Genomic DNA, 21046 nt, shown 5'->3' with positions numbered 1-21046 from the left:
AGGGGGTAAGTTTCAAAACGTTGTGTACAGGATGATACTACTTATGTTTTCTTAAACATTGTATGATTGTGCTTTGCATGTTTCTAAACATGTTTCAACAAAGAATAAAACCTCTTTCCTATTCTGCCAACACTCCCCCTAAATCACCCCAGTCTCACCAAAAGAGTAGCTTAATAGAGAAAAGAACATACTATACGTAGGATTTTTTCTCCTCTCTAATTCACCCCTACTATTCAACTGTCAAAACTTAGAAGAAATAAGTTGAAAAGTCAGTAATGGAAAAGCCTGTACCAGCCAACCTCTAAATATCTAACTTTACTTGGCAATAATTTTTAAGTAAGTGAGAAGATCCTCTACAACCATTATCATTTGAATAGAGATCTTGTATCTCAAATTATGAAGACACATGAACAACTTCATGAAATAATAACAAACAATCCTGTACATTCATAAAGCATTTTACAGCTTCCAAAGCTCCTTCACAAACATCAACTCCTCTCAGTCTCCCACCACCCTGGGAGGGAGCAGAGAAAGAGTGTATCATTCCCCACTTGACAGATGGGGAAACTGGGGCTATTAGCTAAGAGCTTTCTCTAAGATCACATGGCTTTAAATATCAGGCCCAGAACTAGAAGCAAATATTTATAAACAGTAAATGTTTGATCAGGTCCACATCCTAAAGCCCATTCTATTAATAGCAACTTAGCAAACAGAAATGCAAAGCCCTATAATCTCTGGAGGGGGTGGAGTCTGGTAGGTAGCAAGGAAACGTCACGTAATCCCATTTTCTAAGCCATGACGATTTTTAGGTTAAATAATGGGCTCTTCAATTTGTGGAGAAAACTGGCTACTATTTATTTATATTAAACCCAAAATGTCATATTAAAAGGAGTACAATTAGAATAACAATATAAAGATATGTCATTTACTTTGCATCAGCTTATTTATTCTATTCTGCCACGCCTTTCTGAACTGAGGTCTTTAATTCTCAGATAATGGTCACCATCATTCATTTAATTGCCCCTCATAACTCAACAAGAACTCAAGCAACAGAAACTACTGTGTTGGACTTAATCAAGGACCAAAACAGAGCCTGGCACAATTTATTACTATAAGCCACTGCTTCAAGAGAAGATAAATGGTTAGTACTTAAAAATCTAGCCTAAGTGTTGATTAAATGCTCCTAAAAGTGACTTACAGCAATATTAAACCAGTGTGAACTGCAGCCTGACAGCAGCAAAAAGATAAGCCCTTAACATGCTTGGGGGTCATGGTGGTGGTATGGCTTGTTAGAGATTTTTCCATTTAAAAAGATAATTTGGTAGAGAATCAGCATGATTTAGATTTTTTATTATTCATTAGGAAGCTACATAACACTTGCCTCTTAAAATAGAATAAAGCATATCATTAACTCAAACAAAACTTTATAAAGAAATTTAACATAACACAGATGAAATGGAATAAAAGAGACTTGTAATGTGTTACTGTACTCTAGTGTATAACAATGCTGTTAGGCAAGATTCTGCAATAAGACTATAATGTTCTTCTTTCTTTAGCTATGATTCACTTTACTCTTTTCCTCCTCATATAATAAAAAGGACATAAAAAGGAAAACATTAAAAGGTATGAAGTTTTCACATGAAAAGATGCTCAACATCATCAGCCATGAGGGAAATGCAAATTAAAACCATAATGAGATACCCAACAAAAATGGCAAAAATAAAAAATAATGATAATACCAAGTGCTAGCAAGGATGCCGGGAATTCTGGCAAGGAAAGGTGCTGGTAGGGATGTAAAATGACAGCCACTCTGCAAAACAGTTTGGAAGTTTCCCCAAATTAAATAATTTATCACATCACCTGCTAATACCCATGTCTAAGTCTTTACCTAAACACGGCAGGCTGAAAAAAGGTCCTCCAAAAGATATATATATAATCTATTCCCTGGAACCTGTGAATGCTACCTTATATGGCAAAACGGGGTCTTTGCAGGGGCAATTAAATTAAAGGTCTTGAGATAGGGAGATTATCCTGCATTATCCCAGTGGGACCCTAAGTGTAATCACAGCATACTTATAAGAGGGAGGCTGAGGGAAACTATGAGATACTGATGAAAGAAATTGAAGATGACACAAACAGATAGAAAGATACAGTGTTCATGTACTGAAAGAATTAGCATTGTTAAAATGACCACTCTACCCAAGGCAATCTACAGATTCAGTGTAATTCCTATCAAAACATTGAGGCCATTTTTCACAGAACTAGAGCAAATTATTAAAAAATCTATATGGAAATACAAAAGACTCTGAATGGCCGAGACAATCTTGAGAAAGAAGATCAGAGCTAAATGAATCACACTCCCTGACCTCAGACTCTACTACAAAGCTACAATAATCAAAACAGAATAGTACTTACATAAAAACAGACACATAGATCAACGGAAGTGAAGAGAAAACCCAGAAGTAAACCCATAAGCTTATGATCAATTAATCTACAACAAAGGAGGCAAGAATATACATTGGGGAAAAGACAGTCTCAACAGTAAGTGGTGCTCAGAAAACTAGAAAACTACATACAAAAATAAAATTAGAACATTTTCTCACAGTATCTACAAAAATAAACTTCAAATGGATTAGAGACCTAATGTAAGACCAGAAACCATAAAGCTCCTAGAAGAAAACACGGGCAGAACATTCTTTGACATAAATCTTAGCAGTATTTTTTGAGATCTGTTTCCTAAGGCAAAGGAAACAAAAGCAAACAGAGCCTAATTAAACTTAAAAGCTTTTGTACAATGAAGTAAACCACTGACAAAATGAAAAGACAATCTATGGAATGGGAGAAAATATTTGCAAATGATATGACCAATAAAGGGTTAATACCCAAAATATATAAACAGCTCATACAACTCATTATCCAAAAAAACAAAAAATCCCAAACAAAAAACTCAACCCACCTGATTAAAAAATGGGCAGAAGACCTGAAGACATTTTCACAGAGAAGACACACAGATGACCACCAGGTACATGAAAAGATGTTCAACATCACTAATTATCAAAGAAAATCAAAACAAAACCACAATGAGGTATCAGCTCACACCTGTCAGAATGGCTATCACCTAAAGGATCACAAGTAACAAATGCCGGCAAGGACACGGAGAGCAGGAAACCCTTGTACATTGTTGGTGGGAATGTAAATTGATGCAGCCACTGTGGAAAACAATATGGAGGTTCCTCAAAAAACTGAAAATAGATCTAGCAATTCTACTTCTGGGCATTTACTTATCCAAAGAAGACAAAAACACTAATTCAAAAAGATATGTGCACCCCAATGCTCATAGCATCATTATTTACAAGAGCCAAGACATGGATGCAGCCTAAGTGTCCATCAACAGATGAATGGATAAAGAAGATATGGTAAATGTATATACAATGGAATACTACTCAGCAAGAATGAAATTTTGCTATTTGCAATGACCTGGATGGACCTGGAGGGTATTATGCTTAGTGAAGTAAGACAGAGAAAGACAAATACTGTATGTTATCACTTACATGTGGAATCTAAAAAATAAAACAAATGCATATTAAAAAAAAAAGAAGAAGAAGAAGGCTGAGGGAGATTTGACCACAAAACAGGAGAAGGTAAAACAATGGAAGTGAGAAGTTGGAAGGATTCCAGGAAGGAGTCACAAGTCAAGGAGTGCCCTTGGTCTCTAGAAGCTGGAAGAAGCAAGAAGAGGTTCTTCCCTAGAATCTCTGAAAGAGCAAGTCTCTGCTGACACCATGACTTCAGCCCAGCAATACTAACTACAGACTTCTGGTTTCCAGAACAGTGGGAAAATAAATTTCTGTTGTTTGAAGCCACCCAATATGTAGTAATTTGTTATACCAGCAATAGGAAACAAGTATGCTAAGTGAATTGAAAACGTAGAGTCCCATAAAAACTGTACAGGAAGGTTTACAACTCTATTCATAAGCATCAATAACTGGAAGCAACCCAAATGTCCTTCAACAGATGAGTGAATAAACAAACTGTGGCATATCTGTACAATGGAATACTACTCGGTAATGAAAAGGAACAAACTGTTATATGCAACACTTGGATGGATCTCAAAGACATTATGCTCAGTGAAAGCAGTCAGTCTTAAACGGTTATACACTGGATGGTTCCATTTATATGACATTCTCAGAAAGACAAAATACAGTGGCAAGAATAGATCAGTTGGTAGGGGTGGGAGGAGGGAGTGACTGCAAAGGGATAGCATGAGGAAGGTTACTAGGATCATGGAACTATGTTGTGTCCTGTTGTGGGTGGTGGTTGCACAAATCTTTACACAAAAGTTTTATCCATAGTTTATTCTATATCTTTTCTTTCTAAATCAGCCCTAGTGCAGTAATGAAGATGAATGAAATAACTTTTGAGCCAGAAGAATTCTCCAAAGACATCTGGGTCAGCCCACTTTCACTTCATAATTAAACACAAACTTAAGAACTACAGAGTCAAGAAATGCTCCTATAAGGAAAGAGCCTCAAAGAAATTCACCTGTTCTCTTCATCCTATGGCTAGCGAGGATGCTGGCAAAAAAATAACAGGGCTGAATGGTATAAAGGGAGGAGGCAGAAAGCAACGGCCTAGAAAACCAATTTCCAAATAACCAGCCTGGAGCAGAAGATCTACTTTAAATTCCTATACACTTCTTTAAATTGGCAGGTTCCTAGAAAGTCATGAGGAGAACTAGCCATCACAACAACATAAAGGAAAAATGCAAAGACTCTGGTAGACCAGTAAATTTCTCAGGCTTTTATCCATACTAGAAATCCTTCCGACCAAGGAAAATTAAAAGTTTGCTAGGTTGGTGGCCACATATGCTATAAACCTCAGAACTTACCTCTGTCAAACTAACCACAATATATTACACCAAACTGTGCTTCACGGATCTGTCTTCTATACAGGTTCATAAATAAAAACCTATGCAGACTCTGAGAAAAGAGCTGGAAAAATGTGTGCTAAACAAGAAGCAATAGATTTAAGGATTAGAAAGAAACAATAAATTGCACGAGGGAAAGAAAAGTAGCTGTCCGGTCAGAGGATGCTGCCTCTCTCAACAAGAATGGCCTGAAGGCTCTCAGGAAACCCTCAGAGAAAGTCACCAGAAGCGCTGATTTCACGTGGCAGAGATGGAGAGATCTCCATAGCTCACATCCTCCAATCACCCTATAGGAAGTACTTTTTAGAAAGTATTTACAGTTCAAGCAGAGGTTTTCTCTAGAATTTTCTTGAAGAATTGCACTCCAGTGTCATCATGTGTTCATACACAACTCATGGATTTTATAGATAATCCTTAATCACCAACATTGTACAACCCTGTCTCAGGCAGGCTGCTCATCACATTATTACTACTACAGCCTCTCTCTTACTCTTCCTCTGCTTTAGTCCTTTTTGGCCTGCTCCTTATTACTGACAGAGATATTATTCCAGAATTATAAACAGTAACAGCAGCAATAATTAATACTTGTTAGAGGCTAACTACATGCCGGGTGTTATTAGGCTTTTTTATTATCTCATTTAGTTCTCTTGTCAATAGCACAATCAAGGTAAGCACTATGATTCCCATTTTGCAAATCAGGAACCAGAGGCTCAGAGAAGTTAAAAAGACTTGCTGTGTTACCAGTACTCAGCAAAGTACACAGCACAAGAGGATGTGCTCAACTAGTGTCTACTAAGCTACCGTTGGTGTCTGCAGCCATACTGCTAGTAAGTGGTAAACTGGGATTCGAGTTCAGATAAAGCCATGACTTCAGTATCACCCTGTCTCCCCTGGACTGGGAGACAGACACGGGAGCAGGACACTGTCAAGGGCCAAAAGAACTCCCCTACGTTCTACAGCGTGTACTTTCGCTTCTGGGCAGGCCTGGTCTGACACATACTGTCACACCGTCAAGCCTCACTTTTCCAGGTCCACTTTTATTTATTAACTTGATATCCAATTTGCTGGGAGCACATTCTACTCTTTTAAAAGCAGAATTCAGCCCCAATCAAACAAATGGGAATTTAATAATCAGACAATTCAGGAGTTTCATGAGATTAAAAACGTCAAATTTCAGCACTGACAAACATTTTTCCATAAGCATATCAGAGAATAAGAGCTAAGGTCTGTTATCAAAAGAAGTCAGCCTGAAATCTGAGGGAAAGAATATTAGAAGGAGAAATCTAAATATGAAAGTCATTTCCCCCTCATTCTGGGAGTTTCCATTTCCTATAAGCCAGAACACGTAGGCAGAAGGGAGGAAGGGAGAAACGAGGTACCAAAAGCTATGCTACTGTTTGTTTCATTTTTTTGTCTCTCCTTCTACAGAAAACTGCAAATCAAAACAGCAGGGTTCTCTCTTAGGCAGGCCAGTATGCGACCACCCACACACTAGACAATGCAAAGGTTCCAAGGAAGGGACAGTACCCTCTCACCTCCCTACCTCTACTCCTTGCCTACTTTGTCTCCATAAAAGCAAAGAGGTGAGAACATTTCAACTCCAAAACTGCAAACACAGCTTTGGCACAAAACAAACAAAAAACAACAATATACACAGGGTATGCTTATTTTAAAAAATTTTCCATGAAAGCACATAATCCTTTACAAAAATAGAGACTGTTAACAGCTCTATATAATGGGAACCACCAGGGTTTTAAGCAACAAAACCCCAAACTTAGATTGTTCTTTAGCATAAGGGCTCAGGTATTATTTGGTGGCTTTTTAAATTAGTATGTCAAGGACTGTGCACAGCGCCTAGTACAAAGCACTCAGAGGGCAGCTCTAACAGGTACGAATCTATGACAATTCCTGGTGTCTAAGACGGGTTATTTATATGCAACTCTTCACCTGTGAATCGGGAATGGCTTCTAGCTCTCCTAACGCACCTCAGGAGAGACAGAAGTGCTTTTGCTGAAACAGACCTCAACTTCCAGCCAGTGGAGAAAAGTTTTAAATGTAGTCATCAGCACTGCTCAGAGGCACGTCAGGAGAGGGCAGCGCATTGGGTTAATAACTGAAAAGCCATGTGTGCATCCCATCTGACTCACTGCTGAGCGTACATCCGCACAATGACATCCGCGGCAGCTGGACCACGTAAGTGGTAAGAAGTACCAATATTCTTCACAAATGGCCATCCTCTGAGCTCAGCCAAACCCAAAGACAACCAGAGGAACCTCAGTGGACATAGGAATGAGGCTCACACCACAACAGAGATTAAGGCTAAGGGGCAAAAGGCTGGTTTCCTCCCTCTTGACAACTGGTCTGTAAAGGGCACAGAGTCCCCTGCTTGAGAAGGTCTGGGCCAGAGGGACCACAGCCCCACGGCCCCAGGGCTAGGCAGTGGCAAGCAGCTGTGGCATCATCAATCCCAACCACCCCACTACCTGTTCACTACATTTTCCTTACCTTGCTCTTGTTTTCCTCTGTACTGGATTGTAAATGCCTGAGGACAGGCGTGGTCTTGCCCTCTTCTGTGTAACCCACAGGTCTTGGCCAAGACACGCACTCCAGCACATTAACTGGATGCAGGCAGCGGATGCAGGCAGCCCCACGACGAGCACTCACACATAGTAGAGCAGCCACCCGCTTAGCTTGGGAACTTTGTGCCTGAGCACAGAGAAGGAGCCAATTTCCAGTCTTTTCCAGCCCTGCAATTAAGGGCATCCCAGGTGCAGGGACATGGCTCTTTAGACTGTGTATTCGGGACCATTCATTATGGGATTCATTATAAATTCACTGATAAGGCTTTCAACAAGCAAATTTCAACAAAAACTTCATTTCAATTAAAGAATCATAAGTTACTGACCCTTCTGACTCACTGTCAACATGATGATTACACATTCTTACAAAGCAATGATGCAGGCTTACATAGAAAGAAAGTCATACCTGGGTTTGGGCAACTTATAAAATCCATCTAATAACTATGACTTCATAATTTGGAAACACTATAACCCAGATGCACCCTGAAAATTGCTCTTATGACGCCTACATTTTTCTTACTTTGATTATGTATTACTTTTACTAGATTTTCATTGAACATGACTAAAAGTAGCACTGATCATGCTGACTGAACTTCAAATTACTTTCCGAATCAACTCTTCATTGAATAATTTACAGAAATGCATGTTGTTTTTATAAAAAAAAAATGTAGCTATTTTTAAATAATAAATCTTTCTTATATGTCCTGAAAGCTTTTCTCCATTATGCCTATATCTTAATTAAACTTAAAAAAAAAAAAAAGCCCTCAAAAAAAATTTCAGGCAACACTACACATTTAGTTTAACTGACAATGGCATGATCATGAATTAAGCAATGCCAAGGAGGATGCTACCAATTAAACGTCACAAGTCACAGATCAGCCAAAGCAACACAGAGCTTAGCAGGCAGCTAACACATAACATAAGCAATACACTTTTCTGTATTTCAAGAGCTCTGTGTTCCCTGCTAGACTGAAAAGGCTCACATATCACCAAAAAAAAGATATATTTCTCTAAGGGTAAAAGTTTTTGCTTGCCTTGTAGCCACTAAACAATACATTTTGTTTTGAATAGTGGGGGGTGGGGAATAATAACTATTACTATTACTTATAATAGCATGTTTTAACATTTTTATGTATTATTGTTCATCCGCACAAAACACCTGATCCCAGCAACTACCTCAAATGTGCTTCTCAGACAAACCAAACCTTCTAGATGTGCTAATTCTCAATTTCCATTTTCCTTGTTGTTAAAAATATCTGAGGGGGGCAGGTGTAGCTCAGTGGTAGAGCACATGCTTAGCATGCATGAGGTCCCCTAGAACCTCTTCTAAAAATAAATAAAACCTAATAAACTTCCCCCCTTCACCAAAATAAAATAATTAAATAATACAATAATAAATAAACTATTTGTTAAAATATATTAATATTACAAGTGATTAGACTAGTGCCTGAATATAGTAAGCACCCATCAAATGTCTCCTATGTTACTGTTGGCCTCAGGAAGGAAGGGCAGATGAAGGACACACATTATGAGACATTTCTTTCCCCTTAGTCAATGTTCTGGTTATATCTTAGGCTATGAGGTTCTTTGCATTGGGACTTAGTCCTCCTAATCGACTATCGTTCCTCAAGAATGGACACTGTTCCGAGGTAGCTGTTTTAACACTTAGGCAAGCAGTGGCCACAGCAGGCTTCAAGGAAGACACTGGAACTGAGCTGAGTCTTGGACCAGTCATTCCCCTTGTGCACTCCACAGGCTCTACCACTCTGCCTGTGGCTTCCTTGGAACACAGTCTGGAACAAACATAAACGCTCCTTAAGCCAGAGGTCCTGTATTCTTTAAACATGCTCCAGAGCTTAGCACATTAGCTGGAGGTGCCAACTGCAGGACAAGCCATGTTGTAGGAGCACCGGACGCTGGCACTGGCTATTCCACTCAGACCCCAGGAAGAGGCAGCAGCCAGGCCGCACCACCAACCTAGGACTGGGTTTCAAGGTAATATAAATAATGTATTATCTCTAACAAAGTGATGTGATAACAAGGCGGTCTAGCAATATACCTCAGGGATATAATTAGTACACTATGGTAGGGAGAGGAAAGAATATCCTCACAAGACAGGATTTTGCCAATTTCACAAACCATAAAAACAAGTGTGCAGGTAGTATGTAAATTAAGAGCTAAACAAATAAAAGTAAATGTAACATCATATGTCAATGGAATTCGCCATTTTTCTTTCAACAAATGGAAAGGCGAAGTAACTGATTGAGTTAAAATGCATTCCTTTTTCAGTGAGAACTGAAATAATACAATTCAGTAAATGCTGCCAGTAATAGTAAACTCAACACAAGATGGCTTACACTAAGGAGATGTATTATGTCACATAATTCGAAGTCCAGAGGTGAGCTGGATGTAGCAGCCCCACACTGTCCCCACCCTCCCTACCACTCCCACCTCACCCCCATGCTTTTAGCCCCAGCCTGAGGCCAGCTGCCCTCATGGTCTACACAGGCTACCAAAAGCAAAGACTACCCACCCTCAACACCAGGGAAGAAAAGGCCTTGCTTTCCATCAGGCTGAGTCATCCAGAATGCTATGACTGACAGACCACGGATGCTCAATCCTGGCTGCTCGTTAGACTCACCTCGAAAGTTAAAAACAAGGAGACACTTTGTAGACCTTACGGTCAAAGCATTCTCTCTATTGCAATAGTTCCTTCCCACCCTTGTACTAAAAAGAAGAAAAAAAAAAAGATGCTCAGGTACCTCCCCAGACCAATTAAATCCTCCTCCCTAAGGGTGGGACATGGTCATAAGCCTTCTCAAGCTCCTGAGGAGATTCTAAAGTACAGCCAGGGCTGAAAACCACCTGATCAGGACCCCATTAGAGCCTGGGATGGGGCTGCTCCTTGTAAGACACACAGGCAGTGAAGGAGCAGAGGGCAGTGGATGCTGTACAGGCAACCAACCCAGCCGTGCACAGTTACTTAGTTCAGTATCTGCCACACAATGAACCTGGTGAGATGGTTCACAGCAAGATAAATATGTATGTCCCTTAAACATGTTAAAAATGCTCAGCCTCACTCATAGGACAGCTACTAATTAAATCCATACTAAGATACTATTTCTTACTTATCAGATTGGTAAAAGTCTCAACACTGGATAACACACTCTCGGCTAGGCTCTGGGATACAGGCACTCTTATGCATTACTAGTGATGGGAGTGTGTCTATCAACACAGCATCCATATTAATATCTATCTACTACTCTTATCTACTAAGTAATACGTAGCTGCTAATAAAAATTACAAATGCATTTACCCTTTAGCCCAGCACTCCCATTTTTAGGACTCCCTCCCACAGCTATACCAGCACAAGTACAAAATGACAGATATAAGGTGATTTTTATAGCATTGTTTCTAACAGCGGAAGACTGAAAACAGCCCAAATGTCCAGAAGGAGAGCTAGCTGAAGAACCTATGGTATTTCAACATAGTGAGATACAACATAGGCCATAGGAAAGAAGGCAGATGTTTATATTCCAATCTGGAAAGATCCTGAGGATATGCTAAGTAAAACATTTAAAAAGTAAAGTACAGAACAGTATATAATGTCTGCTGTCTTTTGTTTAATAAATATATATTTGCTCATATTTACAAAAGAAATACTGGAAGGACAAAAGAGAACTAAGAAAACTGGTTTCCACAGGGAGCAGTGGAATGGAAAGGACAGAGAGGGCTGGGGTGGAAGCAAGCTTCTCATAATATACATTTGTAATACAGTTTTGTAGCTTAAATCAGAAAATGTACCATCTATGCAGTATTATAAAATTTAATTTAAAAATAAATTTTAGGGGGAGGGTATAGCTCAGCGGTAGAGTACATGCTTAGCATGCACAAGGTCCAGGGTTCAATCCCCAGTACCTCCTCTAAAAATACATAAATAAATAAACCTAATTACCTCCCCTCCCCAAAATTAAACAAATAAATAAATAAATTTTAAAATTGCCACAAAGCTTGTAGGAAAATTTATAGGTTTCTAAATTAATGAATTATTAAAATTTAGTCATGAAAGCATAAATTACAAATTATGAAAGCATAAATAAGGTATGTTTGTTACACACAACCATCCCTAAATACCCAATTACCAAAGGGTAAGAATATAACAAGAGTATCAAAAACATATTCTACAAAACAGTGAAAAATAAACTTCTTGATTAGATGAATTCTAAATCTAAACCCCCCCTAATGTCAACGTTGTAAAGATTTACAAAAAGCATTAGTCCATCTTGCAAAGTAATGTTTCTGACAGAAAAAATACTCAAGTATCAAGAAACACTTGATTTCAACCCCAGTTCTATAATGAATCAGCAATGTAACCCTAAAAACACTATTTTAACACCCTGAACCTCAGCTTCCTCTACTGGAAAACAGGAAACATCTATCCTATCTATACCACAGATCACCCCCCGCCAAAGTATATAAAAGTGCTTTAAAAATATTTAGATCTTTACACATCCATAAGAGACACTCTTTGCGATTCAGGATGCTACAGAATCACCAATAAAACCATGACTTGCTAAATGAAATTGCAAAAGAAGAAAGTACAGAAGTTTATGCTGAATCTATTCAATACCAGGGCAAATTTGGGAGTTGTCTGTTTTGACTAAACTCTTAATACTGGATTGGCTGCCTTTTTTTCTTCCTCATAAAAGTGGAAATGCCAAAAATGAAGTCTATTTAAGTGAAGGTTCCAATTAGTTTAGATATAACTATAAACACAGCACTATATGCCTGTACTATACTGCATCTCCAGATTCAGTTAGTAGCCACAAGCAGCCCTTGGCATAAAAAAGATGACAACCTAGGTGAAAGGTACTGCTGGTACCAACAAGGGTCTCCCCACCACTTAAAACCATGATCAAATTGAACAAGTGACCCCTCCCTCAGTCCACTGGCTGGACCTACCCCACACTGTTGATTCAAAAGTGATAACCATTTTCCCAAGCAGATGGCCAATGGTGGTCCTTGGGATTGCAAACTGGACACAAAGGCCTTTTGTTGGCCAGTTATCTTGTCCCCTTGTTTTGGGGTAGTCTGCTGTCTTACCCCAGACTGACACAGTTTATGATACAGAGAAGGCATTGAGAAAATCAGTTAATTAGATTCAATTCCATATTTACTGAGTATCTAGCCTATACAAAATATAGTGCTTGACCCATGAAGATGTATGAACATGGTCTCCACCATCAAGGAACCAAATACTAAATGTCAAAGAAAGACAGAATTTAAAAGAAAATCACAGAAGGGTGAATCTGAAGAAGTAGACATTTTGAAAACTGCAACAATTTATAGGAATTATTTAGCCTTTATCAGTAACAAGGAAAAAAAGGTCTCTTGAAATGGCTTGCTTCGACGCATACAAATTCCTCAGTATAAGTCATCACTTATTCCTAGGATGAAAGTAACCTAGCACAATCCTAGTAGAACATCCTGACAAGGTGTTTTTGTTTGGATATGGAAATTGATTAAACTGATTCTAAAATGTACCTGGAAATGCAAGGGAGCAAGAATAGCCAAGACAATCTTGAAGAACAAAACTAGAGGTCTTACTCTACTGAGTATTAAGACTTATTTTAAAGCTACAGTATTGAGTTAACACAACACTGCTGCAAGGAGAGACAAATAGAACAGATAGGTAAAACATTCTCAGAGAGACCTACACATATATAGATGCCTGATTCATGCAGCAGCACATGTTCTTTTCAATTAAAGAACTAGGTGAATATGGAAACATAAACAAATAAACCATCATCCCTACACAGAAAAATCAATTCTGAGTGAATTATAGATCTAAATATGAAGAGTAGTAAAACTTTTTCATGACCTGGGTACACAGACAAAGATTTCTTATATAGGCATAAAAAGCACTTATCATAAAGATAAAGATCGTTAAACTGAGCTACATTAAAATTAAGAAATTTGGTTCATTAAGGATACCATTAAGATAGCAAAAAAAGGCAAGCCACAAAGTGAGAGAAGATATTTGTAATAAATATATTCAACAAAGGACCTGTATTGAGAATATATACATAACTGCTACAAATCAACAAGAAACATATGTGTCTTATTTTATGCATAAGTTTGTAACTATTATGTATAAAATAAATTACAAAGATAACATTGTACAACATGGAAAATACAGCAAAAAAAAAGTGTATATATGTATAATATGCAAATAGCCAATAAACATGAAAAGGTACTTCATTTCATGAGTCACCAAGGAAGTTTGAATTAAAACCACAATGAGATACCACTGCATAGCCACTTGAAATGCTAACATTTAAAATACTGACAATATCAAGGTTTGGCAAGAATGTAAAGAAACTGGAAGTCTCCTAAACTGCTAACGGGAGCTAAACTGATACGACTTTGGAAAGCTCTTTGGCAGTATCTAAAGAAGTTGAACTTGCCTATACCCTGTGATCAAGCAATTCTACTTCTGAGTTTATAGATACACACAAGAATGTTCATGGATGCATTATTTAAAAGTAGCCAAAACTGAAAATAACCCGAGTGGCCATCAATAATAGCATGTGTAAAATAAATTATTACATATTTACAGAACAGAATACTAAATAACAATGAAAATGAACAAACCACTAATACCTGCAGCAATGTGGATGAATCTGACAAAAATAATGTCGAGTAAAAGACGCCACCAAAGCATAGAAAAACCATATATTGTTTGGGTCAAAAATACGCAGAACTGAACTTTTGCTTCTGGCCATAATGCACTAAACAGTATTAGACATCCTTTTGCCCTAAGGAAACGTATAACTGAACAAAATAAATGAGACAACTGTTTTCAGGCATAAGAGAGGAGGCAAGGCACGGCTGTGATTCTTGAGAAAAAACAAGGTGAGCTCCAGTTTCCTGCCTGGGGCACTTTCCCAACCACAGTGCAGGGAGATGGTACCCAAACTGACAGCAGCAGTCCCCTTGAACTGAGGAAGCCAAGAAGGTGATCCTAGGTTGCCGAGGCAGCCAGAATTTGTAGGATGGGATAACTGAGAGGAAGGGGCTTCAGAGGGGTGGAAAGCATGAAAAAATGGGAGGTGCCTGCGGGTCCATGGCTGAGAGCTGGGCAGCACATGCGCAAGGTGAGACTCTGTACAGCTTAACAGACAGGAGTGGCTGCAAGGGTGAGAAGTGAACAAAGATACAAAGATTTCACAGCACCTGGAAACATTCGAGCCACCAGTTCAGAGCAGAGAGACCTTGCTGAGCACCTCTCTCATTTAGTTGAGATCCCACAAAGGCCAAGCATTAAAGAAAGCCATCTAGAGTAAGGGCTATGCCTCGGACTAAGGAGAAATTCAAAACAGACTCACTCTAACAAAGCGTAAAACCAAGCCTGACAGGGTCAAAAGAATATATCAGTAACTTAACTGCCTGTCAGAACAAAATGAAAACCTCTTTAAGATCGAAATCCCTACAATTTAACATTCACATGTCTGATATATAATAAAAAATTATTAAACATGCAAAGAAACAGAAAAATGTGCCTCATAATGTAGGGAAAAAGCAATCATTAAAAACAGACCCCAAGATGACTCAGACACTTAAAGGACAAGGTATTTACTATAAATATCTTCAAGGATTTGGAGGAAAAGATGGACCTAATGAGTGAAAAGGTGGTGAATCTCAGTAGAAAAATGCAAACTATAGAAAAGAACCAAATGGAAATTTCAGAATTGAAAACAACAAAATCTGAAGTGAAAATTTTAAGGAACTGAAGATGGGAAACTGCAAAAGAGTTAGTGAACTTGTAGATCAATAGAATGTATCCCATTTGAAAAACGGAAAGAAAAAAAAAAAGTTTTGGTGACCTGACGGAGCTTCAAAATATATGAAACAAAAACTGACAGAATATTTGTAGTTATAGTTTCATTCTAAATATTGCTCATTTGTGTCTTTTTTCTTTGTCAATCTTGCTAGAAGTTTGACTGTTCTACAAATTTCTTTCAAAGGCAGCTTTTGGCTTTTCTGATCATTTCCACTTCTTAATTTGTTTTTATTTTTACCACTCTCTTCCGTGTACTGTGGGGTTACTTTATTTTTCTAGCTTCTTTAGTATTGCTTAGTTCCCCCTGCACCCCACCCCTATTCCATCTTTCTTATTTTCTAATAAATGCTTAGGGAAAAGAAGACAGAATTAAAAGGAAAAAAAAAAACCCCAAATCTATCATCATAGCTGTTGATTTTTAACACCTTCCTCTAAGTAACAAAAGTGACCAAACATAAACTCAGCAAAAGTATAGATAACTTAAGTGTACAAAAATAAGAATGTAGAAGATTTTAAATAACACTGTCACCCAACTTGATCTAATTTCACATTTATAGAAAATTACAACTGCAGAACACATATTCTTTTCAAGTACAAATGGAACATTCAGTAGGATGGGTCACAGGCAGGGCCATAAAATTAATTTCAGTAAATGTCAAAAGACTACAATCTTACAGAGGATGTTCTCTGACGACACAGAATTAAGTTAGAAATCAGTAAGATATCTAGACTCTCCCAAGTATTTGGGAATTAAACACTTCAAAAACAACACACCTCAAAATCTGTGTTCAAGAAGGAGGTGGGACTCGAGCAAAGTTTTGAAAGGCAGGAAGGTTTTGAACACACAGAAGAGTGATGTCAGGGGCACAACAACCAAAAAGGCAAGGAGTCAGGGAACTGCAGAATATGCACAAAGAAGGCCTTAAGGGAGCACTTCCTTTTACTGAAGCTCATCTTCTAAAAGTAGCAACTTTAATCTTTTTATCCTGTAGACCCAGATAATATGCCTGACATACTCCTATGGGTATAATTCCTAACTCAATCATGTTAGCTCATCCCTTTTCCTCCCTCTTATAAAACGCATCTATTTGCAACACACTTCACAGCATACCTTATCACAGAGATCTGAAACATGGGAGAAGTCCTTAATGAATACAAAATGATTTCTCGTTTTCTCTAATTTCTATCTTTTCTTTGATAGGATGCCTCATTTAAATAAGGTAAAAACTTTTTTGGTTAAACCATCTTTTATCATTCTCTGTTACTTATCTCATAACTGAAGTTTCTGTTTTCTTCTATATTATAAGTTTATTTCCTAAAATGGGCAATAAGGTTTCATGAAAAATGAGAAAGCCATACAAAATGTATCAGACTACGGAAAATAACAGGCTGGCTTAAAAAACAATACACACAATTCTTCACAGTTCATGTATCACAACCCAATCCCTAACATAAGTACATGAATATAATCTTTCTAAACAGCCTCTTTTTAGGAGATTGAAGGATTTGATTGAATTTTAATACCCATCAGATTCAATAGCTGTAACTTCTCCCGCTTCCTGATGTGTATGGATGCGTAGCATAATTGAACAGCGATGGAAACTGCAGTGTTGCTCTATCACGTTCCTATTCTGTTACGACGAATAGTTTTATTTGAAAACCGTGAAGTAGTTTTAAACCAAGAGTAAACAATTTCTTAAACTCATTTTTCAGTTAAACTCATAGTAAAACATCTGATATAAACAAATTAAATAAGTAATACCCTGAAGGATATAGATGTACTAACTAAAACTTTGAAAAATCCAGAATTCATAAAAAAAAAGCTTCAATTTTTTACGCATTAACTGGAAAAGCATTATAAAACTTTAAAAATTGAAATGATTTTATATTAAAAACATCCACGACCAAGAAAAATAGCAAAAATTGTGTGCAATTTTTTAAAACTCTGCAACTTTCTGATTTAGGGGGGAAAACTGACAGAGAAACAATTTAAAACTTCAGCATGACTTAAAATCATTCCTATGCAAAATTTGAATGTCAGCCCCCCTCCACCAAAAAATGACTCAAATGAATTCTATATAAAAATGTAAAGTCTTAATTTCATAAACTACTGAATATACATGGAGATTTCTCCCTTGGGGATGTCATCCATTCTCATAGCTTTAAACGCCTGTCTATAACCTGCTGATTCCCAGGTTCTCTCTCCAGCCTGGACCGCTTCCCTGAATTCAAACTGGCAGGCTCAACTGTGTATTAGATATTTCTGCCTGGATGCCTATTAGGCATCTAAAATGCAGCACGCTCAAAAAGAAGCTCCAGATCTTCATCCTCCCCACCCAGTTCTCCCAACTCCCTCCTCTAGGTTACATTTCAGCAAAAGGCAACTCTATTTTTCCAGTTATTCAGTCCATAAACCCCTGACTTCTCTCCCATTCCACATCTTGTATCTATATAAGGGCAAATCTAGTCAGCTGTGCCTTCAGACAGTCACAGAATCTGACCCTTCACCACTGCCACCACCCTGGGCCAAGCCATCAACGTTCTCATAGAGATTAGTGCCACCAATCCCTAAGTGGAATCCCTACTTCCTCCTTTGCTCTCCTTGAGAACATAGCAGCTGGAGAGATTTTATTAGAGCATAAATCAGGTCCTGTTACTCCTCTCTCAAAATTCACCCAAGACCACATGAGTAATAGTCAAAATTCAACAAGGCCACATTCTTCTCTAGCCGACTCCCCTACCCTCCTCTTCATCTCCTACAACTCTGTCTCTGCTGCTCTCGCTGCTCCAGCTACTCTGGGCTTCTCCTAGAACAGGCTAAGCAAGTTCTGCCTAGGGCCCTTTGAGCCCGGATTCCCTCTGCCTGAAAGCCTTTATTTCCATGGTTTGCTCCCTCACCTCCCTCCTTCAGGTCTTTATTCAAAGGCCACATTCTCAGAAGGGCCTCTCTGGTCACCCTAACTAAAATGAGCACCCTTTTCTATGTTATTCTCCTCAGCACCTGCCATCAACTAACATTCTATATTTTACTTGCTTATTTATGGTCTGTCTCCACCTACTAGAATGTAAGTTTTAGGAGGGCAGGGCTATGTTTTTGTTCACTAATGTATCACCAATGACTAAAACACTACCTGGTACATAGCAGGAGCTCAATTAATATTTGCTGAAGAACGAAGGTCACACTAAGGTACAGAAGTTTACTAGTGAATTGTTTCAATCCTGTTTTTACCAACTCTCCTAGAAGTGAATTTTCCTAGTTAAGCCGTTGAAACTTGGAAGGAACATACGGTCCCCAAAATAACATCATGGTTTCCTTTTCTCCCCCTGTACGTATAACTAGCCCTTCTGAACCTGAATGATCCTAGCAAACAGTTGCCATCAGCCCACTCCTTCCAGATCCACCACCACCACAACACAACAGGATTCTTGGCTTCCAGATTCATGTCTGATCCAACACTGTATGTTATGACTGCAAGCTTTTTAATCCAGCCTATATGGATGTTAACCAACTCTAGAAAGATCAGCCTATGAAAGACCAAGAACAATTTGTAACACAAACACCTTGTTCCCCTAAAAAAAGAATACCCAAAGTACAAGGAATTGTTTTGTCTTCAGTAAAACATGACCTAGGCAATTTCTCTGATTAAAAGGTGTCAGAAAGAAGTGACTATTTGGTTGCGCTGCCATCGATTTGGTTAATAATCCTCATATTTCTTAGTATTACAAAATAACACAAATTTATGTAAAAAATCTGCAATTATCACAAACGCAAAGTAAAAAGTAAAAGTTTTCTGCCATTCCGCCTAAATTCCAGTTCCCTAGAGATAACAACTATTTCAAACTAAATTCTTCCACACTCTTTTCTGTGCGTGTACATATAGTTAATTTTTGTTTTATAAAGAATGGGGCCATACCACACAGACTGATCTTCAAACTGCTTTTTTCCACTTAACACTACATGAACATCTTTTAGTGTTGGTCTTCTACAGTATGCTAGTAATAAACATTCTGATACAACTTCTTGATAGACTTCTTATAGCAGCAGTTCTAAAATTTTTTTCTCTCATGATCTCTTTACATTTTTGAAAATTATTTAGGACCCCAAAGTGCTTTTGTTTATATTGGTTATCTCATCGATATTTACCATATTATAAATTTAAACTGAAAAATGTAAGTTATTCATTTATTCACCTAAAATAAACATTTTTATTTTTACTAGAAAATAACATATTTTCCCTGTTTTTAGATAATTGTAGATATTCTTCTTTGAAGCTACACCAAAGTCAATAAGTGGTAGTTTCTTAAAGGTTAGTTTTGATGTAGAATCTAATACTATACCAATGAATTTTTGTATTCTGTTACATTGAAATCTATTGGTCCATGTCATACGTTGATTTGATCTTTTACCTGTGTGTCATTTTATAACATCATGTATTGATCATTTAGAAAATATTGGTTCACTGAATTACGTAGATCTTCCAAATAACAGTCCATTATGAGATATCAAAACAGCACATTTGTAAATATTACCACCAATTTCTACTTCATAGTAGCAGATACGAGTTTTCCAAAATCCAATTTTCATTTGAAAGCTAAAATTTTATCACTGGCAACAGATACTACTAGCTGTTTTCCTTTAAAGACTCCTTCATACATTTTTTTTAGTCTGAATAACCATAGTTTGTCAGTGGTAGTTTCGAGTTACAATGGTAGTTCCTGAAAAAAGCGGCAGTTCAGCTTGCAACTCCAACTGCCCAAGTGCTCTTCCTAGAAACCATTATACCTCAGCAGACAGCAGGACTTTCCAGTTCATCCACAGCAGATTTAAAAGATACATATACAAGTGTTAAAAGTTAATAAAATTAATAATTTTGCTGCTTCATCAGGAAAATTCTTAAGTGAAAATTAAAATTTTGTGTCTGTGTGTATTATGAGTGCATGGCATGAAGAATACATGGCTATTATGGTTAGTTGCCACAACCCTGATTCATGATAAGGAGGCTGTATTACTTCTGCACCATTAGTGCAAAGAGTGCAAATAACATCTTAGTATTGTGTGAATATGAAAACAGTTTCAACTTCTGGACTCCTCAAAGGGGTATAAGGGACATCTAAGGCACTATATTGTTCTATACCAGAATAATTTCATAGAAGTGAAATCACTGGGTCACTGCTATGTACATTTTAAATTCTGATTAAGTTTGGCCAAAGCTCTCCAAAAAGTCTGTACCAGATTTCAATATCTAAAGTTGCATGAGCATCACTAGTTAACAACATAAATAATTCACTTTAGAAACCCTTAATTTGGGAAGCACCATAACACCTTACTATATTTGCCTGTCTAAAGCCAATGCTAAGATATAACTAGTGTTTCAAGGAAAAGTAAAATCCAAGTACCCACATTATTTAGATGAGGTGAATACTGTTCTGTAAGAAAATCAAATCTCAACCGTCAAATGCAACTTCACTGAATAAAGAACTTGGTTTATTGTAGTCACCCATTGTTAAGGGTGCTTGTGATTGAATTTCAAAGTATATGTTACCTGCCTACATCTTACATTTGCTTACAGGATGGGTGGACTCAATTAATATTTTAATATAAAGTAGACAGTCTGAAAACTGTCCAGCTGCAACAGCACAATTAGGACCCTAATTAATTGGTGCATGGCTGGCCCATCACAGACATTAGTCTAGGCC

At 37.7% G+C, this 21046-nt stretch overlaps 1 protein-coding gene across 3 annotated transcripts in view; it reads right to left on the bottom strand.

Annotated features, from left to right (window-relative positions):
* ABL1 (ABL proto-oncogene 1, non-receptor tyrosine kinase) overlaps positions 1-21046 on the bottom strand; it is a 124501-nt gene that overhangs the window by 101137 nt on the left and 2318 nt on the right. The window lies entirely within an intron of this gene.

The sequence above is a fragment of the Camelus ferus genome, chromosome 4, assembly GCF_009834535.1.
Source record: "Camelus ferus isolate YT-003-E chromosome 4, BCGSAC_Cfer_1.0, whole genome shotgun sequence".
NCBI lineage: Eukaryota > Metazoa > Chordata > Mammalia > Artiodactyla > Camelidae > Camelus > Camelus ferus.
The sequence above is the reverse complement of the archived record's forward strand: the minus strand, read 5'-3'. Positions and strand labels throughout refer to the sequence as shown.